The following is a 24,667-nucleotide window of genomic DNA, read 5'->3' on the forward strand; positions in this document are numbered from 1 at the left end:
ATTTTACTATTGCCAATGTAAGAAACATCCAGACCTGTAGAGAATTTTTTTTTAAAGTTTATTTGAGCCAAACTGACAACATATGCCACAGAGAAGGAGCTCAAATGCTCTGGAGAATAACAGTTTTGCAGTTTCTTTTATGCATTTGAAATTAAAGAGGGAATGTAAGAAAGATCACATGGAGATGGGAGAATAAGGCAGGAATCAGATTACAGGATAGTTAACAAGATTATGTGCTCTCTTGAGGGTCAATGCCCCCTTCCATGGATATTACTTCTGGTATTTCAAAGGTGTGTTAACCTAGATGCACAAGAACAATGGACAGAGCTTCCAAACTCAGGGTCTGACTGGCCTTTCACATTTGCAGCTCAAGTCCCTATTGTTAATCCTCACCCACGCCAATAACTCCACGAGAAAGTTATTGGCCTGGGCATGGCTACCCACCATGACCTGCTGAGTTAGGAATTTATGATCAGATCCCCTGGGAGGTTACTTTCCACAGAAGCCTTTTTTTTTTTTTTTGTCCACACTATGTAGAACTCAGTGTAGTCAAACAATGTGTGCCTGAGATAGTTAATGCTGTTTCAATACATACCTGCAGATTTTATCTGAAGCCAAGTACTCAAAAGGACACAATTCAATTGCATTAAAATATATATTTGCTAAAATGAATCTATGTGGTTAGAAGTCAGAATAGTGGTTACTCTTTGGGGGAAAGAGAGTGTCATGATCTGAAAGGGTCATGGAGGGAGCTTTCTGGGACATTGGCAATGTTCTGTTTCTTGATCTGGTGCTGGCTACATGGATTAATTTGTGAAAAAAATCATCTAAACGTAGACTTAATGATTTGTGTATATATTTTACTCTTTAATCTAAAAAGTGTGCTTAGAAGGATGTAGATTGGCTAAGTGCCGTCTATATGTAAGACCTTGAAGTGCTAGGTTTTACCCACATTAAAGTAAGAATTGAAAGCAGTAGTGGCAAGGTAGAGGTTCACAATTTAGAACGGTCATATTTAATCCTCCACCTTTGTCCTGTCATTCTCTCCCGAAAGTCCGGTTTCTCCAACATACGCATATTTATTTAAGAAACATTTCAGGTAAAAATCCACCCCCATGGACATCTTTTGTCCAAATTATATGGAAGAACATGGGGTTTATGAGGCTTCTGATTATTGCCATGAGCCTAGGATTAGACATTTTTTGGTCACTGTATAACCTTCTTCCATGCTGTTATCAGATCTTTCCACCCCAGGTCTTAAAGGGGATGATAATTCCTTCTCGGACTTTGCAAGGACATTGCATGTGGGTGGAGGAGGGGCTGAGGTGCAGGACACACAGTCATGAATTGAGCAGAACTATTTCAGATGTTCAGCATGTTTCTACGCTTCTGCTCCTCACAGTCTGAAAAGCATGTACAAGGCAGGTCCAAGCATATTTTTCTTGAAATGAATGTTAGCACAGAGGGGAGTGGGAATTAATAGGTTTTTATCAAGAAAAAAGAGGAGGAGGCAGCTGAGTGCTATTGATGTAGAACTGACTATGGTCTGCCACCTATTTCTCATTCTTTGATCTTTTGCCATGATTTCCACCTTTAAAAGTTTTAATTAAGGCTTTGCCGTGGAAAATATGGCATCCTTCTAAGCCCATCAGAGTCAGTGCAGTTCTTCCACTTTTATAGATTAAAAATAATCTAAATCAATTATAGAAAACCTGGGCCATTTTAAATTTAAGATAACTATTAGTTTTTTAGAAATATAGTGATAGCGGTCTCAAGGTTCTGTATTCCCATTCATGAGCTCATATATATATATATGACAACTCACCATATGAAGCTGCTCTTTTTCTTTTTTTAAAAAATATTTTATTGATTTTCCACAGAGAGGAAGGGAGAGGGATAGAAAGCTAGAAACATCGATGAGAGAGAAACATCGACCAGCTGCCTCCTGCACACCACCCACTGGGGATGTGCCCGCAACCAATGTACATGCGCTTGACCGGAATCGAACCTGGGACCTTTCAGTCCGCAGACCGACGCTCTACCCACTGAGCCAAACCGGTTTCGGCGAAGGTGCTCTTTTTCTTTGCATCCAGAGTTGCTAGAAAATTCTTTTGAAAAGTAGTGTAAATTCCTTCAATTTCCCTTTCCCTTTTCTAGTTCAAATAAGAAAAACATTAATTTAAAAAAGATATACATCAATTTTAACAATGAAAAATGTTCTCCTTCCATATTTTGAAACATTCAGAAATGGTAAGACCCTTGCTGACATTTTAAATTGGCCCACTGTCTTTGGCTCCCTATTTCCCCCCTCCTCCCCCAGTTTTGTTGAGGTTAATAGACAAAATTGTAAGATACTGAAACTGTACAACATGATCATTTGATATACATATATGTTGTATAAAGATTCTCCCCATTGAGTTAATTAACACATCCATCAGCTCACATATTTACCTTTTTTATTTTCCTTCGGTGAGAACATTTAGGTAATTCAGTTAGAGAACATTTAGTAAATTCAGTTATACAACACAGTGTTATCAACTATAGTCACCATGTTATACATTAGATCATTAAATCCTCAGACCTTATTCATCTCTAACGGAGAGTTTATACCTTTTTTATCAATCTCTTCCTATTTCACCTACCCTACCCCAGCCCTTGGCAACTACTTTTCTACTTTCTGTTTCTATGAGTTTGACATTTTTTGGGAGAAAACAAAAATGAAGGGACAGATGAGACTACTATAACTATTAATGTGAGTGGTTGGTGTAAATGAAATGGAGACACAAGTATTGGCTCAGTACTTATTTTGAGGCCCAGAGAGTAAATATTTTTTTTCCATTGAATGATATTGGGAAACTCCTTTAAAAAATGTGCACTTAGAAGCATTTTCATTGAAAAGATTCCGGTGCTACTACTCCCGTCTGCACCTACATTCCAGCCCTATCTCTAGTTCAGAGATCTGAATGTCAAAGCTAAAGAGAGATTTTAGAAAATAGGAATTTTTTTTTTTTTTCCGTTTGCAGTAATTCAACCTGAGGGCTTTTCATTTAAGTTGTCATTCCTGGGGGAAAACCTGTCATACCTCTAAACCTGATAATGCTTCATTGACCTGCTACAGATAAGAGAACTTTCACCATAAAGGATTGATTTTAATTTAGCTTAAAATTACTCCAGTAAATATGTTGTCAAAGGAGAGATGCATAAATTTCATATTATATTTATATGTTCAGTAATGGATACACAGCATTTTTATATGTTTATCATTGTCAAGGAATAAAATTTGATTTAAGATCACCAAAGGTATTTCCATGTTATATGCATAAGTGAGACTCTGATTAATTAATGAGCTAACTGTTTTTTCCTACCACAGACTTCTCTTATTGTGTTGCCTAGGCCCTAGGAAGTCATTTACTTGTACTTAAAGCAACTAATGTCTATTGGAAATCAAAAGACAAGAATATTGAACAAGCCCTGGCCAGTGTGGCTCGGTTGGTTGGGGTGTGTTCCTATATACCAAGGGGGTGCAGGTTCAGTTCCCAGTCAGAGCACATACCTGGGTTGTGGATTCTATCCCCAGTTGGAGCCCGTGTGGGGAAGGGGGTGCTGGTTGATTCATGTTTCTCTCTCACATCAATGTCTCTCTCTCTCTCTCTCTCTCTCTCTCTCTCTCTCTCTCTTCTTCCTTTCTCTCTCTAAAATATCAACAATAATATTTTAAAAATAAATAAAAGCATATCTTTGGGTGAGGATAAAAAAATATATATTGAATAAGTTTCCCTTCTCTCCCCAAACTGTGACTCACATCGTTCAGCCTGCTTGGATTTGTCCCATGTAGTGTTCTTTTAAAAACGAGTATGTAAACTTATTGCCAACATTTGAAAATTAGGTGTTTATCACAAAAATCCAAATTTCTGGCTTCTGTTATAAAATTAGGGGCTGGTAATACCAAGACTAACTTCTCCTAGGATAATAATTGGCTGAAGCAGAGCAGTAGCTTAGTTACATACTATAGACCAATGTGAGTTTTTTTTAAAAAATGACCCATATTAATTTATTTTTATTACCAGCCTGGGCCCTATAGGACTCCAAGTTGGAGAATTCTGTTTAAGGCAGGAATTGGGTTGGATTGGATAAGATTTTTTTATTTGTTAATCTTCATCTGAGGATATTTTTTTCCATTGATTTTTAGAGAGAGTGAAAGGGAAGGAGAAAGAGAAAGCGAGAGAGAAACATCAACGTGAGAGAGACATGTTGATTAGTTGCCTCCTGCAACCTTGACTGGGAATTGAACCTGTGACCCTGGGGGTCGAAGGCCAGTGTTCTAACCTCTGAGCAACACCAGCCAGGGCTAGTTAAGATTTTGATGGGAGCAAAAGAATTTTGGTGCTGTTGTCAGAAGACTAGAATGACCCTCAAGGTTCATAGTCAAGAATCTAGGCTTTTTTCAGACAGATAAGGGCTCCAATCTCTGTTCTGCAATTTCCTAGGTCTTGGAATTTGGGAGAAGTTGCTTAAATTTTCTTAAACGGCTTCCTCTTGTTTAAATGGAGATAATATCTCCCTCATAAGGTTGTTTTGAGAAGTATTAGAGTGTAATTATTTCAGAAAATTTACTAAAATTCTGAGAAGGGCTGTATATTTGCATATTTTCAACACTCATCTACATATTTTCTACATTATCTGATTAAATTTCTTCTGAGCATCACAGTGATGACTTCCAGGCTGAATAAAGCTTCCTATATTATTTGGCTAGATTTCTGCATTTACAATAGCCATGCTTAAAAGTCACTGTCACTTCAGAGGTCATTCCTAGAATGGATAATAAGAAAAATGTAGCCCTGGCTGGTTGCTCATTGTTTAGAGCATTGGCCTGTGAACCGAAGGATCTCAGGTTCAATTCCCAGTCAAGGAAGGGCATGTACCTTGGTTTCAGGTTCCCCAGCCAATCGATGTGTCTCTCTTACATCAATGTTTCTCCATATCCCTTCCACTCTCTAAAAATACATACATACATACATAAAAATAAGAAAAATGTAAAATAAAAGCAAAACCCCAAGTAAGTATTAAGAATCCTCTTTTCTTGTGTGTGTTCAGAAAATAGTTAAATCAATTTTCCCTGCACTGAAAAAATAGATTTGACCTAGAAAAGCCTTCCATAGGTATATATTTTACAAATACAATTCATAACAAGGCCAACAGAAATCTTAGAATAATTGACTGAAGGTTCAGCCTCTTTCAACCTTTCCTTTAGTTACCTTTTCTATACAGGTCTATAAAGTTATTAGTATTATCCAAGACATAGCACCCCCAAGGTCAGGGTTCTCCATCTGGCCTGCACATTAGAATTATGTGGGAGATTTTTAAAATTAGCAATGCCCAGGCCCTACTTCCAGAACTCTGATTTAATTGGTCTGGGTTGCAACGTGGATATCAATGTGAGCTTCTGTCCCATGGCCTTATGTTAGCACTGCGTGTTAGTGTAGGGAGGGAAGATAACCCTTAAGAGAGCAAATCCTGTTCACAGGTCTGTCTATTACACCAATCTCCTATTTCTGACATTTGTAGAACTAGTTCTGCTGGCTGTAATGAACTGAGCTTTAACTTACGTGCAAAAAAGAAATGACTCTGGGGCAAGTGGCTAGTCAACATTCCAGCAAGAGAAGGAAGGTTCATGCTAAACATGTCTATTACAGCATAAGAACCATTTCAAGTATGAAGTACTTTACACAGTAGATCTCTTTTGGTCATACTAAAAACCTCTGAGATGGATAGTATTATTATTCCCACTTTATGGGTGAGTAAAAGAATTGATAACAGGTATGAATTTTTCCATAACACTTGTCACATTGTTCTGATATTTAAAATTAAATTGAATCTATTTCTGAATTCCTGTTTGCCAAGATCAATAAACTATTCAATATAAATAACCCACCTGGCATTGGTTTGCACAAGAACCTTGGCCTTAAGGACAAGATGGGGAGGGCTGGATCTTTGAACTACAGTGGTCACCATTGTCAATCCATTCCTCCCTCTACTTGATGCCCCTGTCATGCCCTGGTCTTTTACTGTTTGGCTCCAGGTAGACCACAGAGAACTCCTTCACCAAGGTCATCTCTAATTTCTGCAGGCTTGGTTCTGGAGAGCCCCACTGCTGTTCCCAAGGCCCTTGGTGCACAAGCTTCCATGTACCTGCCCCTCCTTCAACATTCCGGGCATTTCAGAGAAGGTGGTGGAGGCTTCTCTTCCTCATAGAACCCCATCCCTCTCCCCTCCCAGTGTTGCAGGGATCCAACAACCCTTGGGAATCCAGGTGAACCCTCCTTTCCTTGGAGGCAAAGAAGCCTTAGTATCATTACAAAACACTGTTATCTCTCCTGGAGCCAAGGAACGCAAAACTCAGAACACAAAGACCTGAATGCATATCTTGAATGGGAAAAGGAAAAATAGGATTCTTTTCATTTTTGGTGATGAATTCACAGCAGCCCCAAAAGACACAAATGAACTGTTTATAATGCACTCTGGTGTAGTGCTAGAAAGCTTTCAAAGCAAGTGAGAGTACATTCTGGGAGCTTCTCTTTTCATCAGAATTAATTCATTGACCCAAATGGGTCTTAGCACTTCATAAGTCCAAAAATAAAATGACACCTTCATTGCAGAGATTTGAAATTGGACACTATATTAGGTCTTTTATAATTAAAAACAAAACTTCAATCTTTAATGAAGCTTCTTTGAAACAGCTGACTACATGGATAATTCTTTAACGACACCTTCCCCCACTTCCCTGCCCTTTTAGATTTTTTTTTTTTTTATGAGACTTCTTGAGTACTGAAAGTTAGCAGCCTTTGTCATTGATTTCTTATCCCAATAGTCGCATACTTAGTTCTTGGGCCAGAGGAGTATCTTTGAACAAAGGTTTACAGATTTTTGAGGAAATGTTGGAAGATCTAAGGGCATCTATTGCTCCACTCTCAACTGTGGAGACCTCAGCTATAAATATAAATACAATCTAGGTGGTCTCTAGCTCAACTAAGTAATAAATAGATGCCTCTAGTCATAGAGCTCTACCCTGTTCATCCTTCTTGAAAATTCAAAAAGGGTAGACCTTTTCTGGGGTTATTATACTTCATGAAGGATGCAGTGGGGCTGATGAATGGTGGTAAGAAAAGAAGCATGGAAATAATGAGAAATGTGGGGTCATTAATAGAATGGACTCTGGGAAAGACAGAAGACTCCTTGACAGAAAGAGAAGGGTGGGTATCTTGGAGTTCTCTGAGGACTTACACAGTGGCGCCATCAATAATAACTGAGTCTTACTAACCCTCACAAAAACTGTATGGGATAAACACTATTATTAGTCCCATTTTGCAGATAAAGAGACTGAGTCACTGGGAGGTTACTACCCAAGGCGGTGTTGCCAAAGTCACACAGCTAGGAGAGTAGGAGTTGGGACTCGGACAATGTAGTTCTTAATTGTAATGGTTGCCTGTGTAGGCGCAGGAGCTTTATTATCGGGAGGCTCTGGAAGGAGAACTTGCTGAAAATACTATCTTTTTATGACATCAGGAAGGCTCCCCTGTGCAGCGCTGCCTGCCCAGCCACGCTTGCCCATGAAACGCCTTACACTTTGACTATGTACAAAAGCAGCAGCAAGAGCTAAACATTTCCTTTTTTAACTGCCCCTGTGGTTTATGAAGTAAAACAGTTACCTTAATCATCTCAGGGTCCAAGGGTAGGAACTTCGCTTTTTCCTAAGAGATTGTAATCTGGGAAGGTTCTTAGCTAAGAAAACACCTTTGCAAATGGGTAAAAAATTGACTACCTAGTGACCATCAATCCAGGGCGCTCAGGACCTTTGGATTACTGACACAGTTCATCTATTTTGGCAGTCATATAGGATTTCTGGAGACTGGCACATTTTTGTTAGCTGCCTTTTAAGTCACCAGCCATGCAGATGTAGACTTGACATATTAAAATATAGTTTAAAAATGCTGACATTTCTTTGGGTAGAGTGACACATCCAAGAACAAATCATGCAAGTTCATGTCCATTTTATTCAAATCACCAGTGGTGTGGCTACGGACCAATGCAATCAAGTGTCTCCTGTTTATCAGACTATCCAATTTCTTAACACACTTTGTGCTAATAGTTTTTGCAGTGCACCGAATTCCAGATAAAAGTGTTAAGAATTAAAGTGCTACAACATTTAGCATTTGATATTTGCGGTTATTAATGATTTTTAGCATGTAATAAAGAGGGGACATCCACCGGGGTATTCACATTCTTTGCTTCTAATAATGCCTTTTGATGGTACAGTTGGCGTGTCTTATCCCCAGAGCCCTTTCCAGCTTATACTTCCCCTTCTCCTTTCTCTGTGAAGCTCTTGCCTTTGTTAACAACCTTCTTTTCTGAATTGTCACTTATTGAAACCCTTCCTATCCTTCAAGGACCAGTTTGAAAGCTGCTTCCTCCATGATGCCTTCTTTGGTCTCCCTGCTCTCCTTCGCAGCCTCCCAGCACTCAGCATTGGCTGAGCATCACTCACATGGTACTTGGCCCAGCCTGCCTGAGTTCACAGTTATAGCCGTATGCCTTCCACTTCACTTTCTAGATCAGAGGTTGGCAAACCCTTTCTGTAAGTGGCCAGATAGTAATTATTTTAGGCTGTGTGGGCCGCATTGTCTCTGTCATGACTCCTCAGTTCTGCTGTTCTAGTAGGAAAGCAGCCATAATCAGCACTTCAATGGATTAGTATAGCCGTGTTCAGATAAAACTTGAATTTTGGACAAGGAAATTTATTTTTAGTATTAATTTTTATTTATTGATTTTAGAGAGAGAAGAAGGGAGAGAGAGCGAGAGCATGAGAGAGAGAGAGAGAGAGAGAGAGAGAGAGAGAGAGAGAGAAAGAGAAATATTGATTTGTTATCTCACTTATTTATGCACTCATTGATTGATTCTTGTATGTGCCCTGACTGGGCATCAAACTGCAACCTTGGTGTATTGGGATGATGTTCTAACCCAGTGATGGCGAACCTATGACACGCGTGTCAGCACTGACACACGTAGCCATTTCTGATGACACGCGGCCGCTGAGGCGGCCGCATGCTGAGGATGAAACATTTGCTGCTCCTGAGGATGAAACATTTGTGAAATAATGTTTTTTCCTCAAAGTGACACACTACCCGAGTTATGCTCAGTTTTTTGGCGAAGTTTGACACACCAAGCTCAAAAGGTTGCCCATCACTGCTCTAACCAGTCAGGCTGGGCACTGAAATGTGAATTTCACATGTTTACATGTCATGAAATGCTATTTTTCTTTGGATATTTTTCTCCAACCATGTAAAATTATAAAAACTATCCTTAGCTTGTAGGCTGTACAAAAAAATAGGCAGCTGGTGCATTTGGTCTGTAGTTTGCCAAACTCTGTTCAAGATTAGTAGTCCCTGGAAGGTAAGGACCATGTAATTCCACACTCTGTTCCAGGAATCTAGGAGGGAAGATGGGGGAGGGTGAGTGGATAGGAAGTAATCAACCAAGGACCTTGTCTGCATATATACATGGCCCATGGCCACAGAAAATGGGGCGGTGAGGGCCTGGGGTGGGGTAGGTTGGGTAGGGAGAAAGGTAGGGTGGATTGAGGGAGTGAGGGAGTGGGCAGGGGTCAATGTGGGAAAAAAGGGGACATATGTAATACTTCCAACAATAAATAATTATTAAAAAAAAGAACATTAGACAACTTTGTGTCTATTTCATATACTTGCTATAAAACATTTTAATAGCCAAGTCAACGTTATTTGTGGAATTAATGTGGTGTGAAAAAAAGACATAGCTGCATGCTTAAAAAAATCAGAAAACTTAAGTGGTCTATGACCATATTATTTATTCTCTTATTCTTTTAGCTATAAAAAAAATTGGAGGAAAAAAGTGATGGATTTGCCCTGACCAGTTTGGCTCAGTGGATAGAGTGTCGGCCTGCAAACTGAAGAGTCCCGGGTTCGATTCTGGTCAAGGGCATGTGCCTTGGTTGTGGGCACATCCCCCAGTAGGGAGTGTGCAGGAGGCAGTTGATCGATGTTTCTCTCTCATCGATGTTTCTAACTCTCTATCCCTCTCCCTTCGTCTCTGTAAAAAAAATCAATAAAATATATTTTAAAAAATGATGGATTTGCTTGTGCAACTTTAAAAAATATATACATATTTAATTTATTTTAGAGAGGAAGGGAAAGGGAGAGATCAATAGAAATATCAATGATGAGAGAGAATCATTGATTGGCTGCCTCCTGCATGCCCCCAACTGGGGATTGAGCCTGCAACCTAGACATGTGCCCTGACCTGCAACCCAGGCATGTACCCTGACCAGGAATTGAACCGTGACCTCCTGGTTCATAGGTCAACACTCAACCGCAAGCCACACTGGTCAGGCTGATTGTGCAACTTTACATAAGCAGAGTCAACCCATTGAAATGCTGTTGTCAAAAAAGGGCCTAATGAGTAATGTGGCAAACCCTTTACCTGAAGGTATACACAAAAAAACCCTCCTGAGTTAATTTGGAGTATAAATTACATATTTACTTTTGAAAGTTGAGTAAGTAGGGGTTTTATCAGTGTTCAGGAAAAAAAAGTAAGAAATCTGGAAGCCCCAAAGGAGGACAAAAACATGAGATGATCTGGAGGAACTTTTCAGTCTATGTTGATTGCCAAATAGATTTTCCCATGATAAGAAAGTAGAGTCTCTATTGTTGACTTCCATTTCTCTTTCTCTTATTGTTCAAATGTTTATTTTTTATCATTTACATTTTTGTAAATGACCCTCCTGATAAGTCTAGTACCCACCTGGCACCATGCATAGTTATTACAATGTTATTGACTAGACTTACAGGGAGGGGAATCATTTTGTAAATTATATAAATGTCTAATCACTGTGTTGTACACCTGAAACTAATATAAAATAGTACTGAATGTCAACTGTAAATCAGGTTCTGGCCATGTCACTTGCTTGTTGGTGACTTTAGAAAATTCCCCAAATGTCCTGTCAACATAAGGACATCCGAACTTGTAAAGAATTTGTATGAGCTTATTTGAACCAACTGTTGACGTATGCCCGGGAGAAAGATCTCAAATGCTCTGGAGAATAGCAGTTTGAGGTTTCATTTATGATTATGTGCTCTCTTGAGGGTGGTCATGCTTTAGAAGGAGAGGTCTGAAAGGGGGCATTTCAAAGTTGTGTTAACCTAGATGCACAGAAACAATGGACAGGGTTTTGGTTAAGGCAAATATAAGCCTTTTACTAAAGAAGTTATAGGCTTGGGGCATGACTTCCCACTATGATATACCCAGTTAGGAATTTATGATCAGATCCCTGGGAGGTTACTTTTCATAGAACCCAGTTCTTAAGCTATGAAGAATAAATTAGGTCATCAAAAAAACTTCGGAAATTGTCTTATGGACAATAATAGTAACTTAATTATTTTTTTCTCTTTTTCATAAAGATAACATGTGTTCATTGTGGATAATTTAAACAATATAGAAAACCTACAAAAGCCATCCCAAATGCTATCATTTGGTGCTAAGCACTCTTAAGGATTCAGTGATCATTCTTTCAAGTAGAAATCATTCTCAGTCTTGATCTTATGCCTCTCTCTCTCTCTCTCTCTCTCTCTCTCTCTCTCTCTCCATACACACACACACACACACACACCCTTTAACAAAATAGCACATGCTACTCTGCAAACTGATTTCATAAAGATTTTATGAAGACAAAAATGTTTATATTTCCAATAGGCTAATATTTTGAATGTCTAGTAACTAAAGTGATATGGCAGTGAAATTAGAGTCAAATTATAAGTAAGGGGTCTTATGAAAGGCAAATAAAGTTGTTTTTTTTTAAAAAATTTAATTCGTAAGGTCCTAGTTCTCATATTTTTCTTTTCTGTTATAACTGAGGCAATTATTTAGTTATTGGTTGACATAACTAAACAAGTTAGAAGGACAATAGAGAGAAGACTTCCCATGACTGGGTAGTGAAGACAGGAGCCCAGATGAAAACCAGCCCACTCTGAGGCAGCAGCAGCAAAGGCTCTCAGGTATGGAAAATGTCCTCATCTTTTTCCACCTACTGGAAGGGGCAGTGCTGGAAGAAAAGAATTTGCAAGTCTCTCTTCTAGAACCTCAATTTCCTTTTTCTTTTTAGATCCTCACTCAAGGATATATTATTTTAAATTGATTTTTAGAGAGAGAGGGAGAGAGAGAGAGAGAGAAAGAAAGAAACATCAATGTGAGGGAGAAACATTGATCAGCTGCCTCATATACTAGTACACGCCCCCACCAGGGATTGAACCCACAACCTAGATAGGTGCCATGACCAGGAATCAAACCCACACCTTTTAGTGTACAGGAGGATACTCCAACCAACTGAGCCACCTAGCCAGGGCTCTAATTTTCCAATTTGAAAAATAATAAGGACTTTTATCATAAAGAGTCACATAAGTAGTAAATCAATCTTAAAAAATGAAGTTTGGAGCTACTGGTCAAAAAGTGTCCCACCATCTTACCCATAATTCTCATGTCCAGTGAAATCAGATGGCAGCAGAATCAGTGCACATCTGCTTATCAGCCTTCCAAACATTGCTAATGGTAGGTTGTATTTTTATTTTTATCCTAATTTTGGAAAGTTTCCTATTTAACCTAATTTGCCTTTTAGGCTGAGATATTTCTAGGCTTCAATATTATTTTTATAAGTTGTCACCTTTATGCTGATAGAATGTACAAATTCTGAAGTATTGCTACATTTTAATTTAAACTGTAATATATCATCCAAATGTTGTCTTGCAAGATATTCAAATATAGCTAGTTTTTCTTTTTGTGATGTATTTGTTACAAAAGAGGTTCCTGTAACAGTAAGGTGCCCTGCAATCATTAGGCAGAACATATTATGCTCTCAACTGGAAATTAGAATTTTGGAAAACTTGTATCTGTGACTCGGAGCTTGGTAACTTAACAATACATACAGACTTTGTTTGGATGAGTTTTGTAGTAATATTAGTCAATGTAATTTTTAAATTTTCATAATAAAATGTATCAACTTTTAGAAAAACTACAGAACAGTGAACTAGTATTTTCCAAGAGACCAGTGAATAATATTACAAAATCCATTCAAAGTGATAGACCAATGGATTTTAATATAACTGAAGATGAAAAGTTCATTGATGTCATTTCAGATTCCATATTATAATTAATCTTTTTTTAAAAATATATTTTATTGATTTTTTACAGAGAGGAAGGGAAAGGGATAGAGAGAAACATCAATGAGAGAGAAACATCGATCAGCTGCCTCTTGCACACTCCCTACTGGGGATGTGCCTGCAACCAAGGTACATGCCCTTTACTGGAATCAAACCGGGGACCCTTCAGTCCGCAGGCCGATGCTCTATCCACTGAGCCAAACCCGTCAGGGCTATAATTAATCTTGAAGAAACTACAACTTTTTGAGTTTTGGTATACTATCAGAGAATAGTCTCAACTATACAACAACAAAAAATTAAAATATAAAGCAACTGTTTAAAGGCATTGGAGAGCAACAAGATATCTAGCAGTTGAGAGACCAAGATAGAAAGGGAAAACATTGAGGCAAGCCCTAAATTCTCTGCTACTTTTCTTCTCAAGGCATTTCCAATTTGTAAACTGCCCTGAACTAAGATGTCTAATGGGAACTGAACACTAAAATGTTAAAAAATTAAAAAAAAATTAATCATAGCTTTTGGTAGTATCATGGTGTTAGTGAGATAAACATTGGAGTTTAGGCCACCAAGGAGGAGGAATGACTACATCTTGTAGTCGAAATATACCAGATGAACCTGGAACATCTTGCAGTGCCAGAAAGTAAGGAAGTGCTTCAAACAAAGACAAAAACAAAACCCCCCACAATGATGGCTGTTTGCCAAAGAGACCTAGGAGCCAACTGAAAGAGCTCCCAATGACCAAAGCTAGAACTTGAGCAATAAATTCAGTAGTATTGAGTTATAATCCAAACTATAAAATAAATATATATTATTCCATATGGATATAAATAAATTATTGAATAAGTAAATAAATAGGGGTGAATAGTTAAATCTATCCATGAAGAAGCATTCCCCCACTTCACCCTCAGGAGATGGGGTATAAAACTTCCTACTCCTTAAGTGTGGGTTGGCCATAATGACTTCGTTTTAAAGGCCTGGGGTGGGGCATGAGCTGGGTGGAGGGGGGCAATGAGGGGAAAAAGGAGGGACATCTGTAATACTCTCAAGGATGATAAATTAAAAACAAGAGAGTACAGAATGAGAAGGAGGAAAAGGAATGACTACTATGGAGAAATTTGACAAACAATATTTCAGCCAGGTGATCAAGATTAACATCAACATGGTAAGTCATGTTGATGGTATGTACTCTTGATAAAATGGGAGGAGAATGGCCCTTTATCTCTGTAGTCTTGCCCCCAGGACCCATAACTCCATTCTAATCATCAGAAAACATCAGACAAATCCCAATTAAGGAGCATTACTCAAAATACCTGACCAGTACTCCTCAAAACAAAGTCACCAAAAACAAAAACAATGCCTGAGAAACTGTGACAACCAACAAGAGCCAAAAGAGGCGTGATGACTACATGTACTGTAGTATTTTGGTTGGGATCTGGGAACAGAAAAAGCACATTAGGTAAAACGAAGGAAATGTGAATTAAGTATGGACTTCAGTTCGTAATAACGTATCAACAATGACTAATTAATTGTTACAAATGTACGATACTAATGTAAGTTTTTAATAATATGCTAAAAGGTGTGTGGGATATGTGGGAGCTTTTTGTACTGTCGTTGCAATTTTTATGTAAATCTACTCTATAATTAAAACGTTTATTTAAAAAAGAATTTTAAAAGTACAAAGTTTATTGGAGGAGATATAAATGTGGCCAGTATCCTAATGAAGGTTAGTGTTTGGTGGGATGGGTTATGGGAAAGAAAGAGGCCTCTGGGAGAGTTGGAGGAAATTTTACCACAAAGGAAAAAACATTTGACCTGAGGCTTGAAGAAAAAAATATAGCAGTTGGTTCACCAGAGAGAAGAGGGGAAAGAAGTACTCTTCCTGTTTAGTTTGCATTTACTTAAACGTCACTGAAGCGTGAAAGCTGATATGCCTCCTCTCCATGCTTCTTGGCATGCCCATGTTAATGTCTGTTTCTCCTGAATGGATTCTGATCTATGGAATTATAGTCCTTTGTTCCAATAGATTGCCCAGTTATTAGGAAAATAAAATGAGCAGAAGTGTTTTTTTAACTGGATTTTATGATACTGTTCTTGATCTAAAGGTCTGAAATCTAATGTAAAGATTTTGTTGTCACAAACCAGGGTTTCTTGACCTTGAACTAGTGAAATGATGGCAGATAATTTCTTGTGGTGGTGGTGGGGGGTTGTCCTGTTCATTGTAGGATGTTTAGCAGCATCCCTTGTCTCTACCCTCTAGATGACAATAGAACCCCCACCCCCAACAATCAAAAAGGTCTCCAACTATTGACAAATGTCCTCATGGAACAGAGATATACTGATTCTTTTAAAACTTAGATTGCTTTTTTTTTTATGTGTGTGTGTTGGATATTGAGGAATCCTCACAATTTAAAAAAAATCTTTATTGTTGGCAGTATATGTCCTCTTCCCCCACCCCCACCCCCAATGACCTCTCCCACCCCCCTACCTACCCCCAGGTCTTCACCACCTTATTATCTGTGTCTGTGGGTTATACATATATGCATATGAGTTCATTGGTTGATCTCTTCCCTCTAGCCCCCCTCCACTGCCTTCCCTCTGAGATTTGACAGTCTGTTGGATGTTTCCATGTCTCTGGGTCTATAGGTCCTAAAGGCAAGTACTGCTAAGGAAGAGTTAAAGCTTTAAAATACCCTGAGTATGTTTTCCATAGTGTATAAGATCTCAAGATCTCAGAATAAGTTGCATCTTGTAAGGTCTGATTTGAGAGCAATGCCAGAAACCAAATGCAGAGTTTATGCCTGACTTAGGCACACCTGCCTCCCAGGGATCGAATCTTTTAAGTCATTGTATTTTTTTTTTTTTAGTATCTTTATTGGTTTCAGAGAGGAAGGGAGAGGGAGGGAGAGAGGGAGAGAGGGAGAGAGGGAGAGAGGCAGAGAGAGAGAGAGAGAGAGAGAGAGAGAGAGAGAGAGAGAAACATTAATGATGAGAGAGAATCATTGATTGGCTGCCTCCTGCACGCCCCACACTGGGAGTTGAGCCCACAACCCAGGCATGTGCCCTGACTGGGAATGGAACCATGACCTCCTGATTCATAGGTCAACACTCAACCACTGAGCCACTTGGGCTGGGCTAAGTCATTGTATCTTTAAGTCATAAGAATTTCAGGAAAGTCCTAATTTTATTGAATTTTTTTCCAATCAGTGAGACCTGTTTGATTTCCTGTTGTTTCTTTAAACCTCTGCCAAGACTTTTCATATGACTATATTTGCCTATCAGGAGGATTCCCTTGTCATAATATATCTGGTGTCTCCATTTTTGGTTTGGAAAAGATGGCTGCTGCACTGATTGTCCCTTTAGATCTTAGTCCTGGCTATGCACCAAGAAGAGGCAGCTGGCTCATGACTCAGGACCTACCTGGTCTTGAGGCTGGCGAGTCAAAATAAATACAATGTTCTTCCCTTGTGGACTGCATTGTTACTATATCAGAAGTGTACTGGGGCTGGTTGGTCGGCGAGGTACCTTGATGTCTTTTATTTTTACTTATTTAATTTTTTTAAAAATAATTCTTTATTGTTGAAAGTATTACATATGTTCCCTCCCTCCCCTCTTCCCCTCATCTGCCCCTCCCACGCCTTACAACACTATTATCTGTGTCCATGGGCTATGCATATATGCATATAAATTCCCTGGTCAATCTCTCCCTCCCCCACCTTCCCTCTGAAATTCATCAGTCTGTTCCATAGTTCTCTGTCTCTGGATCTAGTTTGTCAGATAACCTTGATGTATTTTGGCACTTTTTTTTGATGGTTTCAGTCTGGCTCTGTTTTGTAAGCGGGGCAGAGATCCACACAAGCTTGTTCAAGCAAAAGGAGGATTATTGGTTGGATATACTAGGTTAGGAACTAGACCTAGAGCATGATCAGGAATTTAGGCAGCCCCATGAACCTCTGCCTGTCTCTCCCCTAATCTTACCCTCAAAGCCAGGAAAGTAGATAGCAGATAGTAGATAGTTTGAGGAACTAAGTGGAGGACAGTATGGCTAGACTGTCATATGAGAGTCAAAAGATGGCGATGGGCCAGATTGTGCAAGAGCTCGTAGACCATGCTAAAATCTTTGAATTTTATTTCAGGAATAATGGGAAAAACTATTGGAGTGTTATAGCCAAGTGACTGATATGGTCAGCATGACCCCCCAAATTATTCTGACAGCAGAGGGAGAAGCTTTGTGGAGGCCATGGGAAGACAAGTGTGACAAGAGTTGGGTGAGGGAAATAAAAAAAGCTATGAGGGCATATAGAAGGGCCTCCTGGCTGGCCAGATCTCAGAGGAGCCCATCCAGCTAAACAAAACACTGCAGAACTGCTGCCTAATCCATAGCAACCATGAGGAAGAATTCTGATGAAGATCAGGCCAAAGATTGGCTTGAGCGGTTGAGATGTATGTTAAACTTTGCCAATTGAGGACACTGAAATGCCCGAATTAGAAAAAAGGATACTCAATGAGACTGAGTTCTTAGACACCAAAAACCATGTGGGAATACAGAACCTACTGGCCTGAAACACCTGAAAGGCCAGAAGAGGAAGTCCTGGAGAGCTTGAAAAAAGTTGAAGACAATCCAAGGAGAACATGCCAACCAATCAGACATGAGAAGGCTGGTTACCTGGGGCAACTATGCCTGGCTGTATTACCACCTGGGCAGGCTGGCAGAAGGCCAGATCTACCTGGAGAAGGTGGAGAACATGTGCAGGAAGTTTGCCAGTCCCTCCTGCTATAGAATGGAGTGTCCTTAAGTGGACTATGAGGAAGAATGGTGGGCCTTGCTGAAATGTGGAGAAGAACAGGTCAGGGCTCTGGAAGTGGATCCTGAAAACTCTGAATTCAGCATTGGGTATGCAATCACCACCTGTGGTCTGGTCAGCTTTAACAAAGTATCACAGATTAGTGGGACTTTTCCTGCACCTCCTTAAAGAGGCCATCAGGCTAAATGCAGAAGATGCATATATTAAGGCTCTCCTCACCCTGAAGTTTCAGGAAGTAGGACAAGAAGCTGAAGGAGAAATGTACATTGAAGAAGCATGGAACAAGTCCTAGCAGACCTACATCTTTCAATATGTGGTCAAGTTTTTTTTAAAAAAAAGACTCCTAGATAAAGCTCGTTGGTTCTTAAAAACAGCCTTGCAGGCAACACCCTTCTCTGCCTTCCTGCATCACCAGATAGGGCTTGGCTATAGATCACAAGTTTTTCAACTCTAGAAAGCTACAAACTAGCAGTCTAGAGGACAGGATAGAGAACGTGTTGACAGAATGACAGGACTAGCTGGAGCTCATTTTGAATTTGCTCTGGAACAAACTCCCACATTTGACATGGCTTATATACTCCTGGTAGATAATGTACATAGAAGCAGGAAACTATAGAAATGCTGAAGACACTTATCAAAAAGTGTTATGCATAAAATCCCTTGAGGAAGAAAAACTGCAAGAGATATATTTCTACTATGGCTGGTTTCAGGAATTTCAAAGGAAATCTGAAGCTGATGCAATTATCCATTATTTAAAAGCACTAAAAATAGAAGAGGCATCATTAGCAAAGGATAAATGTATCATTTATTTGGAGAAATGAATTAGACATAGAAAGCTTGAGCATCTTGCGATCACGTACAAATTGAAAGGAGAAATGATTAAAGCACTGGAGTATTATGAGTGGGCCTTGAGGCTGGCTGCTCACTCTGAGAACCCTGAGCGACATGCTTGTTAGGCGCTGAAATGTGGACCACTGTCACATTTCACTTGATTTTAGGTTAACATGTACTAATAATCTTTTCTGCTTATTGCTTTCAGAAACATATTGTGCAATCCACAGTGAATTATGATGATGTAATTTTTGAACAGTTACTCAAACTTGGTAAAATATTAATTGTACTCAGAAAATAATGGACCAGCCTTGCTGGTGTGCCTCAGTGGATAGAGTGTCGGCCGGTGGACTCAAGAGTTGTGAGTTCCATTTTAGTCAAGGGCTAGTACTTTGGTTGTAGGCTCAGCCCTGATTGGGATGCATGCAGGAGGCAACCAATGGCTGTGTCTCTCTCACACTGATGTTTCTCTCTGTCTCTCCCCCTCCCTTCCACTCTCTCTAAAAATCAATGCAAAAAATATATTTGGGTTAGGATTAACAAAAACAACAAATAAAATCAATGAAAATATATCCTCAGGTTTAGGATTAATTAAAAAAACAGTGAATATATATGTCTTTGTGGGTGAGAGAGGAGAAGGAGGAGGAAAAAAAGAAGGAGGAGGAGGAAGAGAGAAATTATTTCTCTGTGAATGCTATATAATAGAAATAACAGTTTTCCCCCCAGTAGATTTGTAGCAAATAGAACACTGTATTTACATTAAAAGAAGAGGTGGGAGCTTGGGAAGAGATTAACCAAATAACTTGTACACATATATGCATAACCCATGGACACAGACAATAGTTTGGTGAAGGCCTTGGGTGGGGGTGGTTTCGGGTTAGAAGGGGTCAAAGGGGGAAAAAAGGGGATATCTGTAATACTTTTAACAATAAATATTTTTTAAAAAGGGCCTCATAGCCCTGACCGGTTTGGCTCAGTGGATAGAGTGTCGGCCTGTGGACTCAAGGGTCCCGGGTTCGATTCTGGTCAAGGGCATGTACCTTGGTTGCCGGCACATCCCCAGTTGGGGGCGTGCAGGAGGCGGCTGATCGGTGTTTCTCTCTCATCGATGTTTCTGACTCTCTGTCCCTCTCCCTTCCTCTCTGTAAAAAATCAATAAAATATATTTTTAAAAAAAGGGGCTCATAATTCAGAATGGGGAATTAGGGAAGACTTCCTGGAAGAAGAGACATTTTAGATGAGACTGGAAAGTTGAATAGGAGTTAACTAGATGAAGGAAAGTTTTAGGAGGGGAAGAATGTTCTAGACAGTGGGAATAATAGGAACAAACACTGGGAGATGAGAGGAACTTATGATTTAATGCAAAGTTTCACAAACTTAAAAAAAATAATTTTATTTTACTATAATTTCAAGCTTACAGAAAAGTTGCAAGAAACTCCCACATACTCTGCTCATTTGTTTCCTCTTTCTCCCTAACACACACACACACACACACACACACACACACACACACACACACACACTCTCTCTCTCTCTCTCTCTCTCTCTTTCCCTCCCTCCCCCCTCACACACACACTTTCCACCCCCCCTGAATTATTTGAGAATAAGTTGCAAAAATCATGTTCCTGAACCCCTAAATAGTATTTCCTAGGAACAAAGACATTCTCTTACAACCAATATCAGACAATTTAGTATTATGGTACTATTATCCAAATTACAGTCTATATTGAAAATGCTACTTATTTACCCCAAATGTCATTAGAGCTTTATTTTCCCCAGTCCAAGTCCAACCCAAGGGCATGTGTTACATTTAGTTGTCTCATTTCTAAAAAGTTTCTCAGCCTTCTTGTCTTTCATGACCTTGCCAATTTTGAAGAGTACAGGTTGATTATTTATAGAATGGCCCTCAGTTTATGATTGTCTAATGCTTTCTCATGATTAGATTCAGGTTATTCATTTTTGTCAGGAATACCATGTGGTATCTGTTGTGTTTACCGCATTTCTGAAATCTTGATGCTTTAACATCTGCCCTACGTGCATATGCTGGACACACCTTGTTCTGGGCAACCTGACAATATGTCTGAGTCCCCTTGCCTTGACCTTCTGACTCCCTCATTGTCTCCCCAGGGGAATTCTCTCCAGGGAGTGATTTTCAAAGACAAAACTAGCTAATCCTAAACCTGCTTACCCTGTCTGCCTATTCCTTCCCTCTGAAACCATAGTCGAGGTGCTTGTCCACGGTTCCCCCCTTTCTCTCTCCGAGTGAAGACTTCAGTGGTTTGTGGTGTGACCTGTATTCCCTCTCTTGGAATCTGCGATGCTTTCAATGGCAACTGTCTCCTGATCTGTTGACCTTCCCATACCTAAATAATAATAAAATCTATTAAAACATCTGCCAGCTTCTATTTTTATTATTTTATATTTTTTAGAACATTAAATACCTTTATTATATGATCTGAGATAGGAGGGAGGGGGGTTTGTTTGCCTTTCCAAGCCTTGAATTTCCTCAGCTAGAACTCCATCCAGCCCCTTGCCCTGTAGCACAGAGCCATCTGCCCCGCCACATTGACCTGGTGTTGGAGCCATGCACACAAGATGCTTGCCCTGCTGGAACTGCTCCTCGAGGAGACTGCTGATTTCGGCAGTCTTTCTCCTTTCATCATATTTCTTCTGACTTTTCTTTGACTGTTTGTTGTTTAAAATCTCTTCCTCCTCAGGAGTCAGCTTGGCTCCCTTCTTGGGGTCCAGGGGCTGTGGTAGCAGGACTCATAGCACTATGGATATGGTATGCTGTCAATGAGTACAATGCAGTTCTTCTTCTTTTTTTTTTTAATTTCTTTATTGATTAAGGTGTCACATATTTGTCCTCATCCCCCCATTCCCATCCCACACCCCTCCCCACGGATGCCCCAACCCCCTGTTGAACTTAACCATTGGTTAGGCTCATATGCATGTACACAAGACCTTTGGTTGATCTCTCCCCCCTCCCCCCACCCTCCCCTACCCTCTCTCTGAGGCCCGACAGTCTGATCGATGCCTCCTTGTTTCTGGTTCTGTTCTTGTTCATCAGTTTATGTTGTTCATCATTTCCCCTAGGGAGCGAAATCATGTCACTAGAGATATACTTATAAGAATTGAATGTGAGACGAGCAATAATAGTTATGCTGACAGGCAAATGAATCAGTCTGTAGTGAGTTTCTTTCTGGACCAACAGTTCTTTTGAGACCCAATATCAATGTCCACCAGTTCCTTATGAGTACATGTTGGCACTGACCCCTCAGCTCTGGATGGTGGACAAATGGTGGTAATGCAGGTCCGACTCCCTCTGGTTTGGTCTCGGCCGGACCCAGGGGCACGGCTTCACCCGGATCCAGGGGCCCACGGCCTCACCCGGACCCGGGACCCAGCCTCACCCGGATCCAGGGGCACACGGCCTCACCCAGACCCGGGATCCAGCTTCACCCGGACCCAGGGGCGCATAGCCTCACCCGGACCCAGGGTCGCGTGGCCTCACCCGGATCCAGGGGCCCACAGCCTCGCCCGGACCCGGGACCCAGCCTCACCCGGATCCAGGGGCACACGGCCTCACCCGGACCCGGGATCCAGCTTCACCCGGACCCAGGGGTGCGTGGCCTTACCCGGACCCAGGGGCGCGTGGCCTCACCAGGGCCCGGGACCCAGCCTCACCCGGATCCAGGGGCACATGGCCTCGCCCGGACCCGGGATCTAGCTTCCCCTGGACCCAGGGGCACGTGGCCTCACCCGGACCCAGGGTCGCGTGGCCTCACCCGGATCCAGGGGCCCACGGCCTCACCCGGACCCGGGACCCAGGGTCACCCGGATCCAGGGGCCCACGGCCTCACCCGGACCCGGGACACAATGCAGTTCTTTACTAGGGTCTTGTGCAGACCAGTTTGTTATTGGATGCGCTGTAGATAACGTCAGTAATCCTTGTTTTGCATGTACAATACTCTGAGCCCAAGGCATGGTGCTTCCTATTGCCTCCCTGCACGCATGTATGTGTGGCAGGAGCTAATCTTCCTGTGGGCAGCAGGACATCCTCCTTGCTCATATTTTGCTTCTTAGGGTAGGACTTTCTCTTGTCCCCAGTCTTGCAGTGCTTGTCAGTTGTCCCGAGAGATACCCATGACTGCAAAGAGCATTGTTTTAATTAATACGTAATTTGTGGGGAGATACTTCAAACTTAAAAAAAACAACACTTTTTCATTGATTTTAGGGAGAGAGGAAGAGAGAGTGGAGAATGAGAGTGGGGGGGGGAGAGAGAGAGAGAGAGAGAGAGAGAGAGAGAGAGAGAGAGAAACCTCGATGGGCTGCCTCATGCACGCTCCTTACTGGGATCCAGCCTGAAACCTGACATGTGCCCTGCTGTCAGGGAATTGAACCTGGTGACCTTTTGGTGCATGGGACTATGCTCAACTGAGCAACACTGGCCAGGGCGTTCAGGCTATTTTTTTTTTTTTTTTTACCCAGATGGATAATAAGAAATATATTTTACATGGTGACACATACATGTACATTTATCTGAAACAAGAGTTTAGTGAAACAATACATATCCTTTTCATATGAAAGTTATTTTAGTTCCTATTCTATTCTATTTCATTTGAAAATAATTCTGCATGACCTACTAAATTGATTTCATAAACCTCTAATAAGTAATGACTTTTGTTTGAAAGCACTAGTCTGATGGAAATATCACTTTGAGTCATTTGCTTACAGAATGAAAAATAGATGGATAGATGTGTGGTGTGGTGTGGTGTGGTGTGGTGTGGTGTGGTGTGGTGTGTGTTTGTGCGTGTGTGTGTGTGTGTGTGTGTGCAAAACTGACAGCTAGCAGCCCATTATAAGGCTGTTGCCATAATTCAGATCAGAGAAGTTGGTGACTACAGATAGAGAGGTTGAGAGAAGTGGGTGGGTTTGAGAGAAAAATGAGTGGTTTAAGGAATGTGAGTTAACAGAATTTCTGGGTAGAATTAATAGAAAACTGAAGTTGGATTTTAGTCAAGGAGATTTTGCAACTTCATTACCATTGCAGAAAGCAGAAATTGGCCCAGGATAGGGAAAAATGCTCTGAAAATATTTGCGTTGATATGCATGAGTAAAATAATCCAGTGAAAACTCTATCAAGGAAGTCAATTAACATGAATTTACTAGAATAAATTTCACTTTCAGCACTTTCTTCTCTCTTTTGGCTAACCACGCTGTCAAGTCTTACATACACACATGCAGAGAGACATGTGGAAAACAAAGATAGTACACTTTTGCATTATATAGAAACAATGCTGGCTTAAACCACAACTGCGCTAACCAGGGCTTTCTCAGATTGCTGATCTTTAGATTTAATCCTCCAAATACAGCAACCAGCATTCTCACCTGTGGACACCGGAGATAACACGCGCATGGCGCGGGCTGCAAAAGATGCCTGTTTTCCATGGCACGAGTTTGAGAAAACATTTTTTTTTTCACTCGTGGAAAAGAGTATGGATGTGTGAGCTTACAAACGCCGTGTTGGAAATGATGGACCTTGTTGTTAGTCGCCTCTCATCCCCAACCTCTATCTCCTCCCCTCCCTCCGGGCCTCCCTCCATTCTTCCCCCTCCTCCGGCGTCATTCTGGGATTAGCGGCGGGGTCGGCCCAGTACACAAACGCAGCTGGCTGCGATGGTCAGCCCGAGCCCCGCTGCGCAACCACGTCAGGAATTCCAGTAAGTTGGCAACTCGGGAGCACAAAGACAACAACAATGAGGAAAACCCTTCAGCGCAGAAAGGAATGTTTGGAGC

General features: G+C 40.7%; 2 pseudogenes across 2 annotated transcripts; one reads left to right on the forward strand and one right to left on the reverse strand.

Annotated features, from left to right (window-relative positions):
- Positions 1–17,620: 17,620 nt before the first annotated feature.
- On the forward strand, positions 17,621–18,993 carry LOC307106580 (interferon-induced protein with tetratricopeptide repeats 1-like; annotated as a pseudogene). The gene has a single exon. The product of its transcript is annotated as an interferon-induced protein with tetratricopeptide repeats 1-like (transcript).
- Positions 18,994–21,301: 2,308 nt separating this feature from the next.
- LOC307106581 (small ribosomal subunit protein eS8-like) lies at positions 21,302–23,016 on the reverse strand (annotated as a pseudogene). Its single transcript has 2 exons — positions 22,762–23,016; positions 21,302–21,687 (listed from the first exon to the last, which is right to left on the reverse strand). The product of its transcript is annotated as a small ribosomal subunit protein eS8-like (transcript).
- Between the last annotated feature and the right edge of the window lie 1,651 nt (positions 23,017–24,667).

This window comes from Cnephaeus nilssonii, assembly GCF_951640355.1.
Source record: "Cnephaeus nilssonii genome assembly, chromosome: 10".
Classification (NCBI taxonomy): Eukaryota; Metazoa; Chordata; class Mammalia; order Chiroptera; family Vespertilionidae; genus Cnephaeus; species Cnephaeus nilssonii.